Raw genomic sequence first — 14,591 nt, 5'->3', positions numbered from 1 at the left:
AAATGATGATTATAACGTATATTGTCTGCTACTTCTAAATATCCCCTCAGGAATCCCACCAAGCATTTAGATCACGCCATAATCATGCTTATCAGGGATTATCACCAGCACTTACGAATGCTCAGTAACATTTAGCACCATTCTACCTTCAATTCCAGCTTTATGCTTAGAATTTGCACATCAGCACCGACTGCCACACTAATGTTAAATGGCAGTGTGATACAAGTAATAGATCAGGTTCCCCTTTGTCTGCCTATTTAGCAGTCTGAGAAAGAGATGTGCCTAGGATCATTGCACAAACCAGGCCATGGATAAAAGGTAGGAGAATCTCAACTTCAGTCAACAAATTACATTATTAAGATGAAGCAAACACAGATTTTTTTTCTTTTTTTTTTTTTTTGGAAGAGCCTCTCTGAATTCATCTGTACTTCATAAGGTACCAATGCTTTCTAAAGGCAAGATATCAATAAAGCAAAGCTTTCCAATTTTTGCTGATTGGAGTTAAAGAATGGGCCTGCCTTCTCACTTCCAATGCTACAAGAGATTACTATAGATAATTTATTACCTCTATTCACTGAGTGGAAAAAAAAAAAATGCCCCCCCCCCCAAAAATCACATGCTAATCATATTCTGATCAAATCAAAAATTATTAATGAATCTTTTCTTTAAAAATAATCTTGTCTGTTTGGTTACTAAAACACTTTAAGCTAAAAAGGATGAAAAATGCAATTTCCTTTTAAAAATAAGGTTTTAAACCATCAATCTAAAAGGAGGAAAATTTTACAGAGTGTGTGAGAGACATTGCCTCTTCCAATGGATTATGATTAATGTTGCAATGTTAGTAATTGATATTTTGATTTAAAGCCAATTTATGAACAACATTGAAGCATGTCCTATAACACGAACTCTTTAAAATATTGGAATAGAAGATGAATATGCCATTAAGTATTACTGTATGTTTATAATTCACATTATCTTAAAACTTCTGATTGTATATTAAAATATCGGATCTATAGCTATACATGTAGAATGTTAGCAGATAAGAGCATCTTTACAATTTATGCCACCATACTTACAATTTTGTTCTTTCAGTGCTTTTTATACGTAGAGCTTTTCACTATATTGTCTTATATACCCATCAAAAGGTAACAGGAGCTTATAAAATAGACTAACAAACTCACAGCATGTTCCAAATTTACCAACCCGGGCAGTCATTTACAAAGCATTTTTAAAGGACTCAGATGGGAAATTTTATGTTTTTGTTTCCTTCTCCTCCCTTCTCCTACTTTTTACCTCCACTACTACTCTGATTCTTTTAATTAAAGGAATATGAAGCTAATTTCAAGTTATCAGCAAGAGTTTCCTGCAGTATTTTTTTTTTTAACCAAAATACAAAATGACCAACGAAAGAAAACAACAAAGTAGTTATGGCCTGAATTGCCAAATGTGGAACTACATACACAAAGGTAACTCATTAGATGCCTTCTGTTAAGGTAAATAATTTTCCAGTTGAATTAGTTTTGCACTGCATATCTCCAGGATAAGCCTGACATTTATTTCCTTCCTCCTTCTCTGAAGGAACATAAGATTCTGTTTCTCTCATTGGCTTTTGTTTCCATGAGCTGCTCTTGAAGGAACTGACAGGTCTGTTTTCCAAAGATCTAAAGCTGCAGAAACAAATACAGTGGTGCTTCTCTGTAATACATGAAGAAAGCATCTCTCTATCTCTACTATATTTATCAACATATAACATGCACAGGTGTATAACACACCTTAATTTTAAGAAGGAAGTTTGAGTAAAATAACTTAAATTTAAAATAAATGACTTGGAAGCAAAATAAAGGGAGCTCTGAGTGGCGGGCGAGAGAGCGAAAACCAGTGCTCCTCATCGCTTGCATGAGCGAGCGAAAACCAGCACTCCCCATCACTCATGTGAGTACCTGAGCTCCGCAGAGCAGGAGGTGAGCGGTGGGGGGAGCAGCCGCCACTCACCTCCTGCTCTGCGGAGCTCAGGCACTTACGTGAGCAATGGGGAGCACAGTTTTCACTTGTGCAAGCGATGGGGAGCACCGGTTTTCACTCACACGAGCGATGGGGAGTTCCGGTTTTCGCTCACTCACCCACCACTCACCTCCTGCTCTGTGGAGCTGCCCCGGTTACAGGTCTGGCTCAATACCCATCCCTGCCACTTGAGTATCAGCATATAATATGCAGCTAGGATTTCAGCCTCAAATTTTAAGGAGAAAAGTGCATGTTATATGCCGATAAATACGGTATTTAAGACACTGAAAATGGGCTATATGGGGGCAACTGTAATCAAAGCCAATGTGGTATTAAACAAGTTAGAAAGATGCTGTGAAACATAAGGACCCACAGTGGCCTATTGATGACTTTATACCTGACATATGAACAATAATAAATCAACTCTGTGCTCCACTCCTCATGTTTCAAGTTATTAAAATACAACTAATAGTGACTCCTAAAATTCTTAGCTGACTTGTTCTACTTATTTTTTATTTCAACTTTATTTCATAAATTGGAAAGATACATTCCGACTATCCAGCTTTTTCCTGTTTTCAAAGAGTATGCTGCAGAAGGCAAGGCAAGCAATATGGAATCTCTCATGCCAACTTAAACAAAACAACATCAGAACCAACGAATGGAACTTTGGAATTTTATTAAGAGCAGGGGCAATGCAATAAAAGCAAACGAAAAATATTCCTTGCTATAACAATGAGGAAGGTGCAATTAATAATGTGGGATTTTTTTAAAAAAAATGTGTTAATATTGTTTGTATTAAATAGTATTTATTCTATATGATATGTTATGGTATATAGCAGAGGTGTACAATCTATAGCCCACAATGAGTCCTGCATGATGTGCTAAAGACCCAGGTTAATATTTCCATATTATCTTCATACAGGTACAGGCCATTTTCAAGGAACTGTCTTGAAGGGATCTGTTGCATTGGAAGAGGAGAAGGAAGCACTACTAAGGTAATGTCCTCACCTAAAAATAGAAGAAGATAAAATTATGGTTTCATTTGATATCACAGCACTCTTTACGTCCATAGATCCAGAACTAGTGAAAGAATCCATGGCAGCAGTACTACACAACGTACCTGACCTAGCCAAATACACTAAAATTGAAATACTCAAAATCACGGATGTCATCAATCTCTACCTCACTACCTATTTTCAATTTGATGGACAAATATACCAACAAATCAGAATAACATCCATGGGACCACCACTCTCGGGACTCATAGCAGACTGTAATGCAGTGTCTAGAAACTATAGCACTCCCACACATACAACCAAAAGTATGGATTGGATATGTAGATGATACCTTCATCATAATAAAAAAGGAACAATTAGAGAAGACACGTGACAATCAACATCTTCAAAGGAATAACATTCACAAAGGAAGAATAAAAGAACAACACACTACCTTTCCTGGATATCCTCATTAGCAGAAGAAATGAGGGCAAATTAGAAATGCAAGTGTATTGAAAAACAACGCCCACTAACCAAGTGCTCCATTACCAAAGTAACAACCCAACCTCCCACAAGAGGAACTGTGTGTGCACATTCAGATGAGTACAAATGCACTGCAGCAAGCCAGAACACCAGAAAAAGGAAACAGACCACCTATACAACATCTTCCAACAAAAGATTCTACCCATGCAACTTTATCAAAAAGTGCCTGACTACTTAACACAAACTATGAAAAGGATAACACTGCCATACATTAAAATCATCTCAGAAACAACCAACAGACTATTACAACCACACGGCATCACCATAGCACACAAACCAACGAAAGCCTTCCAAAAGACCTAGTATCCCAAGAAGAAAAAAATAGGAGTCATCTACAACATACAGTGTAAGGGCTAACAACCACTATGTAGGACAGACAGGCAGAAGACTAGCAGAGTGCATCCATGAACACCACTAGCAGTCAAAAGACATGATGAAAACTCCTTAATCTTACAACACATGGACAGACTCAACCATAGTTTCAACTGGGAAACTGTCAGAATCCTAGACCAAGCTAAATCCAAAAATGCTAGGGAATTCCTGGAAGCTTGGCATTCAGACAAATCAGCCATCAATAGATACAGAGGGATAAACCACATTTACACACCATTCAAAAGAGATAATACAAAAGCTAACAAGGAAACAAAAAGACCAGAACACATCATCTCCATCAACCAACACCCAGATAAGAAGGGAATAACACCAGATGAACAATCAAGCAGAAAACAATACCCTAATCAAGGAAGTACCAGGAGAAAATCACACCCCCACCAACACCGGGAGGGCAAGCTACCATATATAAACAGGGACCAAAACCCACACTCACTAACAATGATGATGTTACCTTGTCAGGTAATGAAAAGTCTGCAAGCAAACAACCAAGCTCTGGGAGCACCAAGAACTCCACAATGTCCTTACTGGGGTAGCTTTTCTCCCATTCAAGAGTGTTCTGCAGCCTCAGCCACACCACCTTCTCATCAACATAAAAGTGGAAGGTTGGAAAGTGGATGATTGTTATCTAATATAGCTGGGTCTATGGAACAGCTATTTAAAAGGATGAGCACTAATAACTCTTTAAAGGGAGTGAGGACCAACCCATCTATCAGAGAGTCATTGACAGCTTTTTAAACTCAAGCACTCACACATGCTCTGGCCATCTCAAAGAACCAGGGAGGTATGGATCCAGATTGTAGGTGGCAAAGTTCATACTATAAGGCACCCTACCTACTTCCACAGAGTCTACAAGTTGGAATGAATCCCAGATAACATTACATAGGCATTTCCTGTTCTGTCCATACTGCCAAATCTAACACACAGGCATTCACATCTTATCAAAAGCAAAGATCCCTGGTCTTAGATAGATTGTCTTAGAAGAGCATTGCTACCCACCTCTCTTATGATGTTGCTGAGGTTTACACAGGACCTGAAAGCTGGGAGGTCAGATCTCTGAGGGATCTACATCACCTCCCTTGCCCCAGCCAGATATTTGTAATTTAAGCCTGATCTATACTGCTTATCCACTATAAGGTTATGAATGTTTGCTGTTTTATTGCAGAGAAATGGGGCATTTACCAGCACCAACCTGAGGTCAAGATGACCTGCCCTCTGATCTCTCAAATCCAAAAATGAAGCAGAGGGGTTGGAAGAGGAAGCCTATACCACATTATCTGTTTCACTTCCCCTGTAATAGCTTGTCCCAACTTTCTTTTTCTTTTTCAATAGATTCCCTTGTCCATCATGACAGAAATCAATTCACATCCTACCTTATCCTCCCATCAAATGTATAAAGGTAGTGTGTGGCCTCCAATGCCAGTAATAGAATCTCACTCAAGAATCTCACCCTTACATCATCTTCACTCAAACCACCTCCTCTGACATACTAAAACCCACACCTGTCCATGTCAGGCCAATACCTGGCACACCGTTCTAAGTGGCCCATTGGGATTATGTAATCATCCACAATCCCATCAAACAAAACAAAACCCTTCCAATAGAAGAGAATGCATGTAGCTCAGGGTTAAACTGTGGAGTCCTTGGTGATTTCTGAATTTGATTGTTTGTTTGAAGATGTTTCATTACCCAGTTAGGTAATATCACCAGTGCCAGTAATGATCAGTGATAATCAGGGAGCAAACCCCACACTCAGTAGCACTGATGATGTTGCTTAGTTGGGTAATGAAATGTCTGCAAGCAAACAACCAAGCTCAGAGAATATCAAGGACTCCACAAAACAAAACCGCCTCCTCACATCCCCCTTAATAACCTTCCAAAAACCCATCCCAAGTATTAATCCTCTTACTGTCATCCCCAGGCCCAGGACCCTACTGACAGAGGTGAGGTCCCAAAGGACTATTCCCTCCCCTGTACTCTCATCCCACTTTCACCCAGGGAGAGAATCTTAGCAAAAAGTACCCTGGCTACTTTGAAGAAAAGATGCAATGACCAGAAACAGATGACAGATGGCACCCAATCCTCCTCAAACAGGAACTCAATCCCTCTCGCTCCATTCTAAAATGTGACCCACAGCAGACATTTTAATGGTGCATCTTGCATCTGCAGCATCTAGAAGAAGATTGACAGCTTTTGCCCCCAGCCTTTCCCTTCTGCCGATTACTTCAAAGACAAAATATGTGCTATTGTACTCAGTCCTTTGCGGTATTCTCAGTTTGATTAGGCACTGAACTCCCTTGAAATGTTCTCTTTTCAATTCCTTTTTCTTCAATTTTACCTTCATTTTCACTCTCACTCTTCTTATAGTAATGAAAAGCTTCCACTCATCTTCAACACACAGTCTTTCCCATCCTTTCTTCACAATTTTAGAAGCTCTCTGGGTTTTATGAAGCATTCCACTCCAGTCTCTGCCAAATCCCATTAAATTCTGAGTGAATGTGATTTTAGGGGAAACTATTCTATTGGATAATGTGAATAATGGGTGAGAAAGAAACAAGGATAGAGAAAAAGTGATTAGGACATTAGGAGACCCTAATTAGGAGATAGTGACTGCTAAGATCTGCTTAGAGAAATGTCTGTTTTGAATATATAGTTTTAGCATAAATCTATCAATATAAACACACAGTAAAGAAATTAATGCAAATCTAAAAGCAAGTTCTATTGTAATGAAAAATTGAATTAGTAAACTATACAAGGGTAATGAAAAGTTCTGAATGTGGGACAGACCACTTTTTGGGTAGGTCAAAAGGGAATCTTGGGGGAAAATCAACACAGAAGAAAAGAAAAGGATTAAAAGAAATTAGAATAAAAATACAAAACTGCAGCAAGATAAAAGTATGACTCTAATATGAAAGAGTATTAGAAGATAAAAAAATCTCCCAATAGGATGAATGGAAAGGGGATGTAAAGAAAAAGATGTGGAAGCTGCTGGAAAAGAATGACAAGAATGTTATAGAGTGCCAGAGAAATATGTAGAATTATGCTAATAGTACATATACCATGATGATTGATAGAATGAATAAGTGAAATATGGAGAGGAGAAAAAAAACAATCACATAAGTACATATTTCATGCAAAAATGAGGATGAGAGAAATATATTGTTTAATATGTATATAGAGAAAAAACAGTGGTGAAGAATGTAGTCATGAGAGCAAGGAATTATTAAGATTAAAAGAAGCAGAAAAAAAGCAGAGCAATTTTGATTTTTTTTTTTTTTAATGTTTTGGAAACATGAAAGTGACTAAAGGAACCTCAGCAGATCCCATGAAATTGAAAAATAAAAGTGATAACATGATCTGGGAGGTAACTTAAGTGAGAGAATGCTGGAATAAATATTTTAAAACTCTGCATAAGAATGATGGCAATATACAGGTGAAACTCGAAAAATTAGAATATCGTGCAAATGTTCATTTATGTCAGTACGGCAACTCAAAAGGTGAAACCAATATATGAGATAGACGCATTACATGCAAAGCGAGATATGTCAAGCCTTACTTTGGTATAATTGTGATGATTATGGCGTACAGCTTATGAAAACCCCAAATTCACAATCTCAGAAAATTAAAATAGTGTGAAAAGGTTCAATATTCTAGGCTCAAAGTGTCCCACTCTAATCAGCTAATGAATCCATAACACCTGCAAAGGGTTCCTGAGCCTTTAAATGGTCTCTCAGGCTGGTTCAGTGGGAATCACAACCATGGGAAAGACTGCTGACCTGACAGTTGTGCAGAAAACCATCATTGACACCCTCCATAAGGAGGGAAAGCCCCAAAAGGTAATTGCAAAAGAAGTTGGATGTTCCCAAAGTGCTGTATCAAAGCACATCAATAGAAGGTTATGTGGAAGGGAAAAGTGTGGTAGAAAAAGGTGCACAAGCAGCAGGGATGACCGCAGCCTGGAGAGGATTGTCAGGAAAAGGCCATTCAAAAGTGTTGGGGACTTTCACAAGGAGTGGACTGAGGCTGGAGTTAGTGCATCAAGAGCCACCACACACAGACGGATCCTGGACATGGGCTTCAAATGTCGTATTCCTCTTGTCAAGCCGCTCCTGAACAACAAACAACGTCAGAAGCGTCTTACCTGGGCTATAGAAAAAAAGAACTGGTCTGTTGCCCAGTGGTCCAAAGTCCTCTTTTCTGATGAGAGCAACTTTTGCATCTCATTTGGGAACCAAGGACCCAGAGTCTGGAGGAAGAATGGAGAGGGACACAATGCACGATGCTTGAAGTCCAGTGTGAAGTTTCCACAGTCTGTGTTGATTTGGGGAGCCATGTCATCTGCTGGTGTTGGTCCACTGTGCTTCATTAAGTCCAGGGTCAACACAGCCGTCTACCAGGAGATTTTGGAGCACTTCATGCTTCCTTCCACAGACGAGCTTTATGGGGATGCTGACTTCATTTTCCAGCAGGACTTGGCACCTGCCCACACTGCCAAAAGTACCAAAACCTGGTTCAATGACCATGGGATTACTCTGCTTGATTGGCCAGCAAACTCGCCTGACCTGAACCCCAGAATCTATGGGGCATTGCCAAGAGAAAGATGAGGGACATGAGACCAAACAATGCAGCGGAGCTGAAGGCCGCTATTGAAGCATCCTGGTCTTCCATAACACCTCAGCAGTGCCACAGGCTGATAGCATCCATGCCACGCCGCATTGCGGCAGTCATTGCTGCAAAAGGGGCCCAAACCAAGTACTGAGTACATATCCATGCTTATACTTTGCAGAGGTCCGATATTGTTCTATTTCCAATCCTTGTGTTATTGATGTCATGTAATATTCTAATTTTCTGAGATTGTGAATTTGGGGTTTTCATAAGCTGTACGCCATAATCATCACAATTATACCAAAGTAAGGCTTGACATATCTCGCTTTGCATGTAATGCGTCTATTTCATATATTGGTTTCACCTTTTGAGTTGCCATACTGACATAAATGAACATTTGCACAATATTCTAATTTTTCGAGTTTCACCTGTATAGTAATGATAGCAAAGAATATAATTTTTTAAAAAATGCTATAAATGTTAATATCCAAGAAAAAAAAATGAGGAAAAGGGAGTCATAAATGCCATAAGAACATTGAAAAAGTGTAGATTGTATAACTGGAGAAATTTTGATTCTCCAGTTTGTTTATGGAGTGGCTTTGTGATTTATGTAACAAAGTGATTCTAAGAAGTTTAAAATTTTCCTTTCCTTTCCTTTCCTTTCCTTTCCTTTCCTTTCCTTTCCTTTCCTTTCCTTTCCTTTCCTTTCCTTTCCTTTCCTTTCCTTTCCTTTCCTTTCCTTTCAGCTGCCCACATACCCAAGCTGCACACCTGCCAGTCAAAGCACTACAGGAAAAAAAAAATGGCCTTGAGAGTTGTATGTAAGATTTTTCTATTGCAGGGCAGTTTATCCTTCCACACCATCCATTGTTTTGCATTGGATTTCTCCTTTACCTTAATGTCCTGTAAACTTTACAGTAAGCAGAATTTTGCAATGGACTCTATATAAGTCAATAAATACTGTCTTATGATTAGCCTTCACTAACATTATTCCCTCACTGAAAATCTATCTATCTATCTATCTATCTATCTATCTATCTATCTATCTATCTATCTATCTATCTATCTATCTATCTATCTATCTATCTTTTAATAAAAAATATTTTTTAAAAATCCCTCAGACCACCTCATATGGTCCAGGATACCATGCTTATTCATGTATAAGCTTTATTAACTTTCTCAACCCCAAAAGGTTCTAGATGGTATACAAAATTCTTTCTGTAGCATATCAAATTCCTACCGACAATTTTATTCAGAAACTGTACTATATTCTATATACTGTATAAAATATGCTACTACAGGTTTCTCAAGCATCCTTTTGCCGGATATACCCTCACAGAGGACATAATCCAACCCACTGTGGATTCAAGCAGCACATATCTTCTCAACATTTCCATTAATTCAACAAAACCCATCTTCCACTCCTTAGCTAGGTACATGTTAATAGACAGATCAGCAGAAACGGTGTATGGCCAATTGTGCAAAGCTGGGTACGGATTTAGGAAGTCTGTAAGACTTTTCAATAACTCTTCTGAATCTATGGGAACCCTATGCATCTGTGTCCAATGCTCACAAAGTCTGAACTTTGTCTGATAGTATTTGATTGTAATCCTTTTTTGTATTATTTCTTCCAAGTTTACTTAAACACTTTGCGAGAATCTGTACTGAAGAGCAGTGCAAAGAACATATTTTACTCCTTTGGGGTAATTTATGAATAGCTCTTTTATTTTCTTATAGCTTGTGGCTCCAGCAGCATGTTAATAGGCTTTCTACCTGTATTTCAAAAATTGCTATTTGTTTTGGTCATTCATTCTGACACATTTAACATTTCTCAGGACCACTAAGAAACTTGCAAGATCAGTTTCTATATCTCCTTTATGGACTGATTAAATTCTCTTCACATGTCATGTTTTCTAATTTTGTTCTCATTGTAAGCACTTTTATTTGAACACTATCTAATTTGTCCAGTACCATTTATGCAGGGCTAGAGCAATTATTTGGAAGAGAATTACTTATATCTAGCTTATTAAAGACTCATTCAGTTGCATATATACTATTTCCCCTTAGATTTTCCTGTGGAGTTATTAGCCATAACTGGTATTTTTGGGTGTAAACAAGAACACATTTAAAGAATGATCTGTTTTTGTTCCTGCATATTCCAATTTGTTTCTCTTATTCCTTCGAATTAGTTTTAATGGGTTTCCTTAACAACTTATGTAACCATAAATACTAACCTTTTGAAAACATTTTATGGAGCCCCATTAATTCTTGAAAGCCTTTTCAACACTATACATATAAAAGAGTTGTTTTGTATTGTCTGTTCACTGACACAAATAATGTCACAGTACACTAAATGCTGACAAGTAAAGTCTCTCACTTTATTTTAATAAGATTATGTTAGCCTTCATTTAAATGTAAAACTTGTTAAAACATTATGTAGTGGCATGGTTATTCACCCTCACACCACTAAGTTTAAAATCTTTTCTCTGCCATAAATCCCCTTATCATCCTAAGCCATAATGTGTTTATTTGGTTTTGACATAGTTGAGTGAACTAATCACTGGGTCTTATTCAACAACCATGATTAAAATAAACCATGTCTTAATACAATGTGTGAATGTACTGAGCAAACATATTGGGTGTCTTTGATCTAATATCTCTCAATCTAAGCTACTTCAGGAGAAATGTTTTGGGTAAAATATGTGATGGATTGGAATTATGAAGGCCAGGCTCAGGGAAATAAACGTTTTCTTAGCTCGCAGGAGGAGCATGGGAATTACAAAAGGATGAGACTGGCACATCCCTGTGGCTGGCTGACTTGGGAGATGGGGTTTCAGTCTGGAAAGATTCTTGCTAGAGGTTGTAGCTGATAAACATAGCTGGACTGAATTGGCATTGTATCTTGGAGTTCCTTGGGCTAGGCCTGACAAATATGAGGATGGGAAGGGGCATTTATATTGCCTGGTGAGATGCCAATATTATTTTTTAAATAATCATTAAATAATTATTATTAATAATTAATGATCTGTTTTAATTAATAATTAATAAAATAATTATTTTAATAAATAAATAAACAAAACAGATTAAACAATTATTTTCAAGTAGTTCCCCCAACTCTTACTTCCACCCAAAATTAATATTTTCAAATTTTCAGGTGCAAAGTTCAATAATCACTTGACATTTCTCTAGGACAGTAGTTGCAGTGCAGTATACTAAATATCTAGGGACAGAAATCCCTAGATGTCGACAGAAATGTCGATCAATAGTTGATCGACATTTATTATATAGTAAGCCTTTCATTTAATAAACTTCACTTTTGCATATTCTGGATTTAGAGGACAGATCCAAATTTGGTCTGAATGTCAGGTAATAATGGACCTCACCTGAACAAAGTTGCAAGGGATGAATAGGAAAGTGACAACCCAGGCATGGCCACCATTGATTGTTTAACCATGCAGTCGTTGCCTAATTTTGAATACCGCTCAATTTCTCTCACCACAGGAACAGCAGGAGGAACAGATTCCAAGTATGTTTTGGGGTTTGAAAAAATCTCATCCATCATTTCACTGACATTCAGCTTTAACAAACACCCTTCTTCCTCCTTTTCCTCCTCCTATTTATTTAGTTATTTAGAACTTTTATACAGCTCCCCATCTTAAATATAAAACTCTAAGTGGCAAGCAATACATATAAAAACAATATATAAATCTCACAACCAACTAAATAATCCAATGCAATCCCACAAAAGCAGACCCATGAATGCTCTGGCCCTAACGCCCAGCCCTAGTCTGTTAAATTTGGGTTTTCTGTAATTACTAATATGCTAACAGCAGAAATCAAAGTAACATGGATTAAGAAAATAATGCCCCTTAAGTACAAAATAATGAAAAGAATATTTAAAATAAGTTGTGGCTATAAAGCAATCTCAAAAAGGCAGTTTTGAAAGTTTCTCAGTTATCTGTTCAACCAATATTAGCTAAGGCCCCTATCAAAGCCTGAGAAATTCTACTCTGCTAGTCCATATAACACCAAGCATTTTGTATAAAAAGATTGCAAATGAACTTCTAAGGAAAGGCATGCTTCTTAATTGAACAGTCAAAGGATATTCCAGATTTCTGAGTACTGAATACTTCAAACAAATAGTAGAGTTGTGTATAAAGAATGATAGGGGTTCTTCTGAGGACCCTTTGTGATTTAGATTTACAAGAGGATTTGGATAATCAAGATTTAGGTAACAGTGTTTCATTATATTAGTACAGTCTACGCAAAAATCACATAACCTGCACTAATCTAAGATAGCACATAACACAATACCTATGGGTCAGAAGAAACTTTGATATGGAACAGAAACAAGGCAGAAAATGGAATGTAAACTCCAAAGAGCCATGTAGGGAACCTATATTACAAGTTTCAGTTTGGGACACCTCAGCATTCTAATTGTTTCTACACAGCTCTTAATGAATAGCAGAGAAAATGTAAAACAAGTGTTTCTAGATAGCAGATTATCATTATCAAAATCAAAATCAAGGTTTATGTCAGCCATTTAACACCATATTGCACAGCTATTTTGAGAGGAAGGGAAGGTGTATTTCCAATCAGTTAAACTAAGGGGTAGCTGAGGAAAATAAATTATAGGTTTAATTGAAATGACTGAAAAGCTTTAATTTTATCTATCTTCTTTTTCATAAGTATGCTGTTAAAATCTAGCAGAAAAACCATCATAAGCTTCAATGCTTCAAATTCTTTATAAATGCTTTCCATAAATCTTGTCAGCATATTATGTGCATGCCGAATACCATTTTGATCATTATGATGTAGATTTAAAAACCAAAGGCATTAAATAAGTTATTTTGGCTTAGCTAATTGTAAACAAAGGAAATAAATTGAATATTTTATACAATTATATATTATTGTTGGTTGCACAGTCAGCCAGATGTTTAGATTGGATATGGTGCTTTTCCATACAGCTTCAGATCATCCATTTAAAGGAGGTGGGATAGCCTGGCACATGTTTTTGATGTTTGATAACCATGGCCTGACTTGTTCAGTATTGTTGACAGAGGAATCAATGCAATGACAAACAGTAGTGGTGATAGTGAGTCTCCTTGAAAGATGCCTCTCTTGATATTAACCTCTCCCAGTCTATCACCATTGACCAGCAATTGTGTCTTCTGTTGTGCCGTTGATCTTTCCACAAAGCTTCTAATGTTTCTACTGACTCCTGTTATGGCTAGGCACTTCATTATCAAATAATATGGCAGGGAATTGAATGCCTTTTTGTAATCAATCCAAGCTACATTCAAGTTGGTCTTCCTTCTCTTGCAGTTTTCCAAAATAATCTTGTCAATTAGGAGCTGATCTTCCATTCCTCTGCTGTTTGGGCAGTTTCCTTTATGCTCAGTTGGAAAGAGCTTGTTTTCAACTGGTTGCTGTTGGACTGCATCAGCTACCACACCAGTTAGCAATTTGAAAGTTGTTGATAAGCAGGTAATTGGCCTGTGGTTGCCTGGTGCTTCCCCTTTTGTTGGATCTTTCATTAGGTTTTGCCAGATGCTAACCTAGTCTTCAATTTCACCTTCTTGCAGTATATTGTTAAACTGCTTGGCAATGAGTGGGTGCAACCGTCAGATGTTTCAACCAAAACCATGCAGTTCATCTTCACCTGGCACTAACCAATACTTGATCTTCCTTGCCCTTTTATCCACCATTTCTGCTGTTATTACAAGTCATTTCATTTCAGCTTCTTCTTTATTCTTATCCACCTCCCTTTATCCAAGCTGCATTCTTGTTGTATTTCTTTGGATTGTCCCATAGCTGCACCCAGAACTATATTGTTTCTTCTTGTCAGGCACTGACCGGTTCATTGCAGTCTCTCTATTAATGGATTGGTAGAAATGTTTCTGATTCGACTGAATTGGAGATTCTACTTATAATGTGCAATTTGAGCTTTGTATCTGCTGATCTTTTTGGTTATGGCTGTTATTTGCTGCATCATTATTTCCAGTGCTGCTTTGATGCTTATCTCTAGGTGATATTTTTGACCAGGTATTCTTTGGT

The 14,591-nt window shown here is 37.5% G+C and overlaps 1 pseudogene; it reads right to left on the bottom strand.

Moving 5' to 3' along the window:
• Positions 1 to 14,071, bottom strand: part of LOC148214956 (uncharacterized) — a 30,522-nt pseudogene extending 16,451 nt beyond the window's left edge.
• Between the last annotated feature and the right edge of the window lie 520 nt (positions 14,072 to 14,591).

Source organism: Python bivittatus, unplaced genomic scaffold, assembly GCF_059951505.1.
Source record: "Python bivittatus isolate LINGU-HERP-01145 unplaced genomic scaffold, Pbiv_v1 ctg000480_np1212, whole genome shotgun sequence".
Lineage (NCBI taxonomy): Eukaryota > Metazoa > Chordata > Lepidosauria > Squamata > Pythonidae > Python > Python bivittatus.
The sequence above is the reverse complement of the archived record's forward strand: the minus strand, read 5'-3'. Positions and strand labels throughout refer to the sequence as shown.